We start from the raw sequence: 13,760 nt of genomic DNA on the forward strand, positions 1-13,760 counted from the left end.
TCAAGCGGATTATCTGAGTGTAATATTAGCGAATGTACGATGTTCGATTACACGCGATAGTTTGCGAAAAAAAATTTTATTCTATTGTAAATATTAAATACTACGGATGTGTGAAATTTTTAAATTCACACAATTCACTCTGAACAAGTTGAACATATATAGTGAGTGCGAGAAGTAAATTTCACTGCAATGATTTAATATCAAAGACATATAAAGAGAATTTGCTATCTCGCAAATTGTGAAATAAATAATTTATTGTTGATTACTTTATAATTATTTTATAACTTTCAGGAAAAATTGAAGTAATATCGCGTTTGAAATATAAATCGGATTAAAACCATTTATTTTACTTAATAACTATATATATGCGTTATAAATAATACTATATAATAAAATAAAAACGCAATAAACGAAATTTTTTAAAAATAAACTTGAATGAGTGCAAAAATATAACTAGACATTTATATATACATACACACACATATTGTATATATGAGAAATTATATATATGAAAAAAAGTTTTATATATTTATGTATAGAATAATTTTAAATATATTATATATATCAAGAGGGCGAGTTCTGGAGAATTTTTTATACGTATGGAAAGAAAGAGCAAAACGCAATATTTTATATTTCTTGTGAAGGTAGTCTTTATTCATTTTAAATTTTAGTTTTTAAAAAAGTGCGTAACATTTTCGAAATATAACGAGGAATTCAGGGACAAAGGATTTCTCTAAAAATCCACAAATCCCCATGTTATAATAATATTAAATCCACAAAAACCATGTTATACTGCGTAATTGAAAAGTGCCGCAAAGACAATTGCGTTGCCATCCATCGTGATGGAAAAGCTAAAATCGATCCGCCGACGTTGAGATTCTCGAACGAATGAGGTTCGAGTTTTCGCAAAATTCACGGCGACGAAAGTAGATTCACGTGGACGAGATTTATCTGACGCGAGGGAACACGTGGCAGGATTTTCCTGCAGGAATCGTATATACTACATCGTAGGATACTTTCCGAGGGATCAGTCGGGATAGGATGTTGATCCCCGAGACGCGCCTTACTCTCACGACTTTATTCGATAACGACGGAACTCGTCATAACGAGAGACAATGATAACGACGACAATAGCTGGCGTGATAAAAGTTACCGTGAAAGATGATTCTTGATCTTATTTTAATGAAGAATTCTATGACAAAATTTGGAATCTTTCAAACTTTCGGTGAAGGAGAGGCAAATATAGTTTTCAAGTCACAGGCTCTTGAAGAAGAAGTAGCAATCTGAAGAGAAACTTATTTAGAGAGAAATAAATGGCAAATTTATATTCTCTTGATTCTTGAAACTTTTCAAAGACTATAATATAATTTTGTGTGAGATTTAATTACGAAGATGGTATATGATTTTGAAACTTGGGGGGAAAGTTGCGATAAAAATAATAGTTTTTTTGTGTATTCAATAATTCCACATAGATATATGAGTATTTTGAGGTAAATATATAGTTATTCGCACATTGTAGGAAGTATAGGCTCAGTTTACAGATATAAATGCTCAAGAATATTTCACATTCAGATAAAACGGAGATATTTATACTCTACAACACATTGGGCGTGGCTTCTTCTTTCCTTTGGATGATATTTCCAAATGCACGGTCATTAATCTTTCCATGATTTATATTTTTGATATGCAACATAATCTTTGCGGGAAAAGATTCAATAGCTAACTCTATATTGCGTCTTGCAAAAAATCGAAGATCTTGCGACGCACGATTTTATGACATTGATATAATTATATAAATATGTATATAGATATATTCTTTCTTCGATACCACGGCAATTTTGCAATTTTTTATTCTACTTTTATTCTACATTCTCTGAAAAGTATATATGCATTGTATCATTGTTATAATATAATTGATCGACTGTTTCTAACAATTTAATTTTTATCTGTGTAATTATAATAGTTTGTTACTTCTCCTCGATTCTAAGGGAATTATGAAACGAAATTACATCAAATGCTTGTATGCGGAATAGCAGTTTTAAACATGAAACATTCTAACGCGCGAGTTTGATATTCATATATCATAGAGTTTCAGTACTAAAAAGCTCAAATACAAATTGCAATATCGCAAGTTAAATATTTAGTAATGTTAAAATGTAGAAAATTTCTCTATTAAAACAGAAAATTTATAAATTGTTGGAAACTCTGAAGTTGATTAGCGAGTTGTTTGAGCGAAGAAGGGAGGAACATAAATTATAAAAACTGAGTATTATATGTATGAATATTCGTATACACACATCTTTGATATAAATACAATTTAAAATTAATATTTGATGTAAATACGAAAAATTCAAAATAATAAGATGAAATTCAAAATATTATTACATGATGTATATCGAACATTATAATTAAATATCGGACATTACGTATAGATATGAAAACTAGCGAAAGTCGATATCGTTAATTCTAATTGAAAGAGGATCCATATCGCGCCATAATTCGTCTTCCCTTTTCTGACATTTTGTGGAAACGTGTCCAATGTCAGCGATTTGACACCACTTTATCGGTAACTAAAGATTTACGCCGTCGTTATCTGTTTACAAATCTCAGTACACTTTTCTGTAAAAATATATAATGATATCCCTCAGGAAAGCTATTCAATAATTAACTAGAAACGGTTTAATATCGATCGATTCTCGTATATCTACGAATTATCGATAATCTGATTCTCGCGTGATAGTAATTTTAACAAAAGTTTTAATAACTTTAACTATTACGACAATTTAGCATTTAGGGAATAATCGAATACTTCAGTCTCTCTATTTATATCTTAAAAGATGATCACGTTATAATTCTTGCCACACAATCTCGTTTAATATTATCACTCGTGCACGTGTGTTACTCCTAGATAATACCGTAGCAAGGTTGGCCTTTCCTGAGATAAGGGGCGAATCGATATCCCTCCAAACGCAACCCTTACGCTTTCATTGCAGCTCGTAGAGTTTAGTTCGAGAGCATTCGAATCAACCACGAGCGCCATTAATCCTTTCCGAAAGACTGACGTGTAGATGACAGCATTCGCACGATGTGATGCAAACGTTGGGAGTCCGTATTTGCCGTAATTTCGTTTCACGAGAGCCGGGGATCGCTGCAGTGAACATTTAATCTTATTTTTTTTAATCCTATAAATTATTGATAAAAAATAAATATTTTATTGCATCCAAAATACGCAAAAGTTTTAGATGTTTTAATAAAATGTTTTGAGATACTAAATATAGTAACATAGATATCGGTTCTTATAGCATTTATATAATAGAGGATAGAATCTCTCTCGTGCAATAATATATAATAATATTACAATAAAAAATAAAAGAAATGAAAAATAAAGCATTAAAGAAACATAAAATGACACATGCATGTTGATATAATTGTTAACTCTTTCGTTATAGTTAATAGAAGAAAAGTTTTTTTAATATTACATAAAGTTACTTTGTCAGAGAATAGAAATGATTGCCTACAGAAAAAAAACGTTTGTTCTCTCTATTATGCTAATTTTATACGAGCAACTCTTTTTCTCGAACTTGTTTTAAAAAATTCTTATTCTAGGAACTCTAATTTTTTTATGTAATGAACAAAAAACTAAACTAGATTAAACCAAACCACTTTTATGTAAAATATATAAAAGTTTGAATCCTCCGTGCTTTAAGACCTGCATTTAAATACTAAAGTAATCGTCCAACACTTTATCACGTATAATATAAATTCGAAAGATATTTATGACTCATATAAAGTAGAAAAGATAATAAAATTAATAGATAATAAAATTATTAATAAAGACATTTTTTAATCTAATATTAACTAATATTAATTATTTTTTTATTTAATATTAATTAATTATATAATTAGTTTTAAATATTTTTTTAAATAAAATCTTTTTATATTCAAAATCAGTACTATCTGTCATGTTTAGTAGTATACCAGTTAATGTAATCCGACATCGTATATAAGTGAATTATGTCGGAGAGTAGTCAGACATCTCTCGAAAGTCAGTTCGTTATTTTATTTTTCTCGAAGCAGACAACTTTATCCTTAGCCAAGCTATCCTCAAGGGATTTGACTGTGGTGGTCGGGCATAGTCGGCCGTGAAACTCTCGCGAAACTCAATTCAACTTAAAGGTGTCGTTGACAAATCCTTTGGTCCAAAGTAATTCTCTCTCTCACTCTCCCTCTCACTCTCCCTCCTCTCTCTCTCTCTCTCCCTCTCTTTCCCTCCTCTTCCCCCTTTACATCCTCTTTTTCTCTCTCTCTTTCCTTCCCTCGCCCTCTTTTTCTCTCTCTTTCTTTCTAAGTTGCGACCCAGTTTCGTCGACTCGAAAGATGCTCGGTGAATGCCTTCATATCCTCGCGTGTTGCTGAAGAAATTAATAGCGACACTCCTGTAGAAAGCGCATTCGGGATTTTAATCTAATGTACTCCGACTTCTGGAGTCTGCCTAATGGCTGACACGAACTACTTCGCGTGTCCGATCACGTAGGTGTGATTCAAGGCCACATCGTTTCCCCGAGAATGCGACACGTGGGTAAGCTTAATCCTTAGTCAAAGACGTGCCAATGTTTCCGTAGACAGCGATGAAAGCAACGTGATGGCGAAATCGCAGCAGAGATATGTATATACGTTTTTTTTTTCAAAAGGTTTTGTCTGCTCTTTCTATAGAAGGTAGAAGGGAAAGAATTATCGTGATTCATATCATATATATTATTATTGCATTTGTTTAAAGATCCCAGAATACTCTCCGTAAAATTTTTCAAATTAGTTCATTATTCGTAAAATGATAAATTTTATTCGTTTATGATAATGCGCTCATCTCTGTATTAAATAGATTATCACAATTTTCGTTGCGAATTGTTGTTACTCACAACAGGATAGTTCAATAAGCAATACATATAAATGAAAATGATTTCCGCAAACACGGTTTTCGCATTATGAGAATTGCGAGTTAACAGATCTTTCGTTCTTCAAGTACTGTTGATCAATTAATGGCGACTATTCTCGCGATATGTGTACAACGACAAACACGATTTATAGCATTGTGCTCAATTTCCGACTCCAAATTTGCGCGGGATTCTCATCTCATCGCTGAAATTGAAAACTAATTCGATCTGAGAGAAATCATGACGCGCGAACGAGATGGCTTCCGGAAATGATTCCGTCATCGCGCGCATAAATTGTCCGAAAGTAATCCGTCGAAAGTGATCGCCCACACCTCGTGGGCGTCGAAACAATGTGAGATGAGAGACAAGAGTGCGCGTGATCCTCTTGCGACGAAATAGTTTGTCTACCGTAAAGTTATCCCAACATAATGGCGTAATTCCAGCGCGACACGGTGTGGAACGGCGACAAAGAAGCATTTTCCAACCCTGCCTGCTAGGACTGTGTCAATATGGCATTAGATCCCTAAGTGAGGCGTAATATACTGAGACAGATAGTTTTACGCGACCAAAATATGACTTTTAGGAGGCTAACTTTGTCCGCTATAATCATGATAAACAGTACGGAGACAGAATATTTAATAATTAGAGATTGGAAAATACGAAAAAATGTGAAAAGAAAAGAATCTTTTTTACGAATAAATTTATCTTATAATTAGTATCAGTTAAAAGAGGTAAAAGTATTGTAAGATATTTTTTCCAATTAAGGAAAATTGGCGAAATTTATATATCTCGCATATAGCACGAAAATTTCATCGAGATTTAGCACCTAAAAACGCCATTTGTTCAACGCTATTCTTTCATCAAACTTAGCATATTGACTTTTGCACTCTGTAGGAAAAACTAGGTCACAACGTTTCATTGGGAAACTGCATCTAGGAGGATATTGGCTTGTGTACCATTGCCTCTTGTCTCGCTAAACGTTTATTGCCTGCACCGTAGCTACATTGCTGTAAAACGTGATAAAGTCGCCACGTTTTTGTTGCATCAGATTGCAACGGCGCTGGTTGCTTTCAGTCCACAAAAAGATAAAAAGTTCGATACTATAGTATTCGTTTTTTAAGAAGTTTAGTAATGCACAATGAACATGATTTCTCGTCCAAGTCAATCGCAAAGAAACGTGACGTATTTGCGGGATGTTTGTGACCAACTTAAAGAGAAATCGAAAGATTTTCAAGAAGATAAGAAACAGTTGGAATTAATTTTCAAGAGCAAACTTTTTTAATAATTCTTTGCTTTTACAAATTGTTTTTATCAGTTTATTAATATCTTTCATCAAAAAAGTTGTAATTAATAATAAAATAGCGAATGTAAAAAGTACAGAAAATTGTATTTTACGAGTAAGAAATTATCTTTGATTTAACAAATAATATAAATAACATTAGGATTTTTTAAAGTGGAATTTAGATTTTTGAGTCATAGTATCTTTTCTTCAAAGACAACGAAATTATCTCTTGCTATGATATAATGATTACTAATGGAAACGATACCAAGAAGCATCAATCACTAAAAATTTACGAAACTATACGATTCATCATTTTTAATAAATGCGAGAAAGCAATTTACGTATATCATTGAACATGTTTTAGGGCGAATAAGTCTGCGCGCTAAATCCGTAACCTCGATCATTTAAAATTTTTTCGAAAATTATAAAGATGAAAAATTTCCACGTATTCGTAAAAATTGTAATCGTACAAGTTTTTAAACATATTTTTTACACTTCAGATTCTTGTTAGAATTAAAATAGTGAAAAATCAGGAGCAAGAAAATTCATTGATATAATTATAAATATTATTTTAAAGGAGAGATATAAGTGGACAGTGGAGATATTTGTGAGCAGAGATAACAATTTTCTTTATCGTCTTTTTTATCTGCGATTCGCTGCAACGAGCTACACGTTTCTTTATTCATTAAATTGCGACAAATTGTTTTGCATAAAAAGAGTACGAATTGTTTTTTGTGCATTCCAACATGCAGGCTAAAGTGAAATTATACTCAGTGTAATGACGTTGTTTCGTGAGTTTCATCCACCGTGACGTGAGTTTTTGTCCACCGGTTTTCAGACTAAATAAGATTTCAAGCGTGAGTTTAAAAAACATATACTCAAGATAACCGAGATGGAACGAACGAATAAGCGCATAAATTGGATTGCAAGGAAATTGCATTGCCCTTGCATATATAAAAACGTATATAATATTATATGCATCTTATTATTGATACATAAATAGGGCGGAAAACACTTATGAAATGTCACAATATACGCAATGCTTCAGTTATAACAAATAAAATAAGAAAAATATATTCTTAATAATTTTTAAATCAATATTATTTGGAAATGTAATTAATTATAATAATATTAAAACTCATGAAATTTACATAGATTGAATATTTCGAAAACTTCAAAAAATTATTTATTAGATGCGTATTTTTTATCTTAGAAATACATTATGCATGTATCTTTGTGTTTGTGATCTGAGACTTTAACAGCTTTTTAGACATTTTGTTTAAATTTCTCCGATTTCTATTTTTTATCATATTATTGATTAAACAATTTTGGGGGACTTTTAAAACATGCAATTAATTGTATCCATCAGCATATATAGATCTTTATAAATCTTCTTATTTTAATGAAAAATAATATACGCAATAAAAACAAAATCTTTGCACCATTTAAAATGAACAAATAAATTAGAACTAAACAGATTTCAAATTAACTTCTAACCGTTGTTTATTGTCATAATTGATTGGGGAGCAATTTCCTAATTTATACATATATGTATATATATGTACCTATATATGTTTTATTGTGAGAGATCATAAAAAAAGACTAGCACATAAAAAAAATTATTCCGTGACAATACGAAGTAGTCATTGATGAAACAACGGAAATGGATGTATCTGTAATAGAAAGAATAAAAAGTTAGGAAAACAACGAGAAGTAAAATAAACCATTTGCCTGTTTGTTGGAAAAGCTTTTACATTTCTGTTGAATGAAATATGTTCGAATAATAAGAATAAATTAACGAGGAAAACTCTATACATCGTTATTTTCTCTTTCTATTTAGCGCGCGCGCGCGAATTATATGTGTATAATAGAGTGTATAACTATATAAAGTGATTTGCGTAAGCACGACGCGTTACATTATACCCATACGCGTAATTTATTTATCTATCGGCTACAACTTCACAGATACTAAAAGTTATATCATTTTCAAAAGAGCAGGCATTTTTAAAATATCATTGAACAGCATTTCAATGAATAAAAACAAAAAATTTGATTATTTATCATTTATAGAATCTTAAAGAGATATATACAAGATATAATTGAAAGATCTGCACAAAGTGAATGAATTCTACGCAGCAGAATAATAAAAAAGATTATATGAATAGATCCTGAAAGACCTTATTACAAGAGATAGAACCCTTTAAAATTGATCACTAGATAAAATAAAAATTTGAGCAAAACACACTTTTAAAAAGCAATAGTCAATCAATTACTTCTGAATTTTATTAACAAAAATCGACTATTGAATTATCTTTCAATTTGTTGTTTTTTACGAAATAAAATTGAGAACATAGCAAAATTAAGTTGGAAAAGTACTTATAGATTGTTTAATTCTAAAAAATACAATAGTAATAAAAAATTTCGTATCCCTCTAACATTTTTAATTCTAAGACAGTATATTAAATTAAATTATTATTAATATTTACAAAACTTTATATACAAGATTTAGATTTACATTTTTAGAATTACACTCAAACAATTAAAATTTGTACTGTATATATTATGTGACATTTACTTGAATACTATTTATGCGACAAATATGAAATTATTAATTACATTTACATTAATTAGTTATTTTAGAAATTAGTTATTTTATAATTATGTACCTATATATGCACAAATCATATATATTTTATTATGTTTTGAATTCAACTTAAAATAATTACTGTTTGTGGGCAAAATACAAAATGCTTACAAGTACTGTAAAACGCAATATAAATGTTATAAATGAAATGTTTATACGTATTAATGTCAATTACTATTCATGTTGCATTATTTTGTTCGATTTATTGGTCGCGAACATCATTCGATTCATCTCATCAATGTGTGTGCGGGATAAAAATTAAACGAATAAACGGATGAGAATGGATGCTCTACCCTTTTCGAAAATACAATAAAATTTCGATTTTAATTCAATTGATATAGGATATTATAATGCTACAGAAATGAATAATGCAGAATCATTATCGTGCATAATATCATCGATTTGCGTTTGCGTAATAATATGTAGTATAATAAGAATTTAATCGGCTAACAAGTGAGATCATTGTTAAACTGAAATAATTTTCACTGATAAATCAAACGCCAATCACTAATACAATTTAATCCACGGTATTGTAAATTGATTTAATGAATAGTAAATTTAGAAGTAAATTTCAAAGTTCTTTTTTGAAAATATTTATATAACAAAGTATCAAAAAATGATTCAGAATAAACGTCCAGCTCTTTTAACTTTTTTGAATATACATATATAGATAAATTATATCTCTCTTTTACTCATTCTTAATAATTTTTTAAACTCATCAATTATTTATTTTATATTATCTTATATCATCACACTTTGAATTATTTATGTGTATGCATACAAAAATTAGAAGAGAAAACTCTCTTTAAGTTTTATATACACATTGCAATAGATTTTTTTTTTTTTTTTTTTTTTATTGATGTCGACCCATCTGTTTGCAATTTTGATTTAATTAATCATATTTTTATTCTTGTAATATTTATAATTCCTAGCAATTTAATTATTGCAATTCTCTGTTATTACTGCGCTTCCAATAAAGATGCCTCTCTGTGCCTCCCTATCGAGGATATACATAGATCCCAAATAAGAGCGCATTGATTTTCTTCGCTATAATGATGTAAACCGCGAGTAGCACGTATATACGTCGCCACGTAACCAGCAATTTTGGTCAAACGTGTTCTAATTAGCGAGATTACGATGATTTTCATCGCGGACGAAACCGCGCGATGCAACATTTGTTATTACCTTGATTTGGCAATTGATCGACGTTGACAGTTCGAACGAGGGAATTTTAATGCAAAAGCCGATCGACCGCCCAATAGTGTGATCATTTCAATACGCCTCAGGAAATTGGTTTCGTTATCGGCTCTTCTTGTCAAAAGAGCAAAACTGAATTTTGGCGAATTTGGCGTTATTAAGACTTTTTTTTCGCTGGTAATGAAATCCACCGCCATAATTACGCGGAGATAAAGCTTTTAGGAGCAGATTCGTTGATTCGTTAATGCAATGATGTAATTTTCATCGGCTGATTTGCAGGATGATATTCGCGCAGCATTTGTAATAAAATTTGCAGTACAGAATCACGTATAGAAATGTTATTATACATAAATAAATTTTTAAGACCGAGGTATTAAATTTCAATCTTTTTCTTTAAAAAGATATAAAAAAATCGATACTTTAAAGAATTTTCAATAATTAAAAGAATAAAACAATGTTTGCAGTTCTTATTGCAACAATCGGGAATTAATTACGAGCTTCTGTCGAAAGATAAAACTTCAAAATCACTTATTTCTTAAAGACAATTTGATTTCAATGAGGGAAATACTTATATAAGCTCATTACACAAAACATTTCGCAAATCTGTCGAATTTAGTATAAATGAAGATCGCTTCGCAGATGTTTCTTGCCAATCTCATTATTCGCGTATTATGATATAAAATGACACTTTTATGAGATACTTATTGTTTAATGCAATTCTTCTAATAAAAGAAGTTTCTATTCTTCGGTAATCGCTTTGTATTCGAGAGACATCTGCGAGTCCCCTTTCGCAAAAACTTTGATAATACTGTGACAGGCTTCATTAAGAAGTTTCTGCATCTCTCCCCTTGGTTTTGCCCTTCTCTTCGATAATGGGAGTTTGTTGGGATGGATCGAACTGCAGCGAGAATCGACAGGAAAATGGCATGTCCTATGAAACCTACATTCTTCATATGTTTGGCATATGAAGAAGCATCTAGTTCAACGATAATCGATTGTCACAGTCCGACGTGACAATTTTATTTGTTCTTTTTATTTGTTCTTACACAACATATCGGCTTTTACGTTTCTATCTATAGGAGGAAGCTTAATATATGAAATATTTCTTGAACTTTTTACTTTAAAGTCTATAATTGACAAGATGATGTAAAAGGCTAACAAAAATTAGTAAGAAAGAAAAGATAGTCTCTTATAAATATAGATCGATGGCACTCAGGATTGCTCGCACAATAGATAAATAGATAATATATTGTATATATCAACAGGGTAGTTAAATTAATCGACCAAAACTAGCCAATAAATTTGTCTAAGTTACGACTTTATCGACCATATGGTTGTGGTCCTTTTAAAGTATAACTTAAAATATTAATTAAACATTTTTCTTAAGCGAGAAAAATATTGGATTCCCGATTCAGCGACTTTCGGATCAATATTTTTCTCGCTTAAGAAAAATGTTTAATTAATATTTTAAGTTATACTTTAAAAGGACCACAACCATATGGTCGATAAAGCCATAACTTAGACAAATTTATTGGCTACCCTGTTGATTAATGTACTAGTGATATAATAAAAATAAAAAACATATATATTGTATATATAGCAAAACATTCTTGCGATTGAATTATCAATCGTTACTGGCATACTTTTCTTTTATATATTTGAATAAAATATTTGTATGCGAATCGCAATTACGTACGATTCAGAGATTAAACTTATTCATATACAATAGCATCATATATAATATAAAGCAGAGAATTTTTAGAGCGTAATAGCATTTTTCACAGCCGATGCAATCTTATAACAGAACTTACTGCGTAACCATTTTGGATTTAATCAATTTTGATCAACTATGTGATCGCTGAGATACATCGAATGTATAAGCATCGATCGATCTGTTTAATATTCAAAGGGATAATCAGCGATTTTGTATTCCAATTGACATTATCCCTCTAGTCTTACAATATTCATGTCTGGCTAATATGATTATTATTCTATTGCAGATATAAAGTGAACGTATTACATCACAAATTTAACTTTTATCGCATCTCTAAATAAAAATTAAATATGTTGCGCTATTATTTCTATAAATCATCAAATTGTGTTTATCGCAATTTTATTATTTGATTCTGTTTCAACGCTAATACATATATGGATGAATTTACAGTAATTGCTGCAACGGATTACCAATTTCCTAGTAACAAGAAGAAACAAAGAGATTTATTACTAATTCTTTATTTTCACATCTAATTACTCCTATTACGAGATTAAAAATATTTAGAGAATATATAAAAATAATAATTTGTGGTCAAATTCTTTTAATTATATATTTATAAATTAATTAGCGTTTAAAGTAATGAATAATCATACAGTAAAATTTGTTAAATTGCATAAATTTCAAAACAAAAAATCACGTTTTTTGGCTTTGATATATAAATATAAATTCAAGTAGAAAACAGATTTTAACGCTTGGCTCTTATTAGCTCGTTTCCTACTTGAACACGATTTAGATTTCTTTCTTCTCTCCTATCAAACGTCAATTCTCATGTTATCTCGCGTGTATTTTCTACTCCATCGATTTATGACGCAATCGAAAACGGACATGGTTCAATATACCCATAGAACAAACCATCGGACGGGACGTGACATTATACGATGGAATATTGCATAAGCAATTTCGCTATTCAATATTACAGTTCGAAACTTCATTCGCACTCGAAGTTTAACTTGCACTCGGCTTTTAAATAACAACGACCCGAACCGGGGTGAGGGAATGCTTCGAGATTTAATATATGAACGTCTCCTTCGAGAAAGTGGAACTAATCCCATGCATCTTTGCTCTCGCGAAACTTTCGGCGCGTCATTTCCGGCTTCGCGAAGGCCGTTCGCGTTGGAGTTAGCGAACTTCTTCCCGCTGTTCTCCTCTGTTTTACGATCAGAGAACTGCGCCCATTCAGATCGTGGAGCATATTGTCGATGCTAAAATGCCTCGCGTCGCGAAACACTCAGAAAAACTTTTTATTCTCTTCTATCTACGCGTTGTATTTTTCTAGTGGCAGGCAAAGGCGATTGGCGAAGAGATACGTGTAAGAATGTTTGTATGTACAGTAAAATCGAATAGTTGATATAACACAGAGACCATGATTGCTAAAAATAGCAAACAGGCTACTTTTTTAGATATCTCGTTAGAAAAACATACATGTAATAAAAATATTATTTTTTGCGTATAATAAATATTATTTACTTTATTTGGAAAAATAAAGAGAAAATACATTGTTTTTACGTCGTTAAATAATGTAAAGATTAATTTATTTTATTAACTATGCTCGTATATGTATAACAAACTTTCAATATGCGGGTAATTAATAATTAAATTCAATTTAATGATTCAAAATTTATTTAGGTTTCTTGACCTTTAACAATCCTTTCAAAATTTTATTTTAGAAAGAAATGTACATTTGGACGGATTAAAAATAAAAATTATTTAAAGAATGTTTTAAAGAAAATTAGTCAAAACATGTGAAATCAAATTATATTTTTTTATTCAAAAATGTACCTCATATTATGTATGTATGTATTTAAAAAATTATTTTAACTCGATTCATATATAATTAAAATGACTACAGTTGTCGAAACGCAATTTTATTTTAATTTTAAAAAATCGTCGAATGATTCTTATATTTTTATCTCGTCTAAATCTTTTTATATT

The 13,760-nt window shown here is 30.3% G+C and overlaps 1 protein-coding gene across 11 annotated transcripts in view; it reads right to left on the bottom strand.

Annotated features, from left to right (window-relative positions):
• LOC145941974 (prolactin-releasing peptide receptor) overlaps positions 1-13,760 on the bottom strand; it is a 58,968-nt gene that overhangs the window by 37,207 nt on the left and 8,001 nt on the right. Inside the window, exon 3 of one of the 11 annotated variants that reach the window (XM_083048413.1) lies at positions 2,399-3,148. The exons of 9 other annotated variants lie outside the window; for them this stretch is intronic. The gene's annotated coding sequence lies outside the window, so the exon portion shown is untranslated. Of the gene's footprint in view, positions 1-2,398; positions 3,149-7,793; positions 7,887-13,760 lie in introns of those variants that run through there. One more of the 11 variants, XM_083048416.1, reaches the window with a different exon arrangement.

Source organism: Prenolepis imparis, unplaced genomic scaffold (assembly GCF_030444845.1).
Source record: "Prenolepis imparis isolate NDT839.2.m4 unplaced genomic scaffold, iyPreImpa1.0 SCAF_10, whole genome shotgun sequence".
Taxonomy (NCBI): Eukaryota; Metazoa; Arthropoda; class Insecta; order Hymenoptera; family Formicidae; genus Prenolepis; species Prenolepis imparis.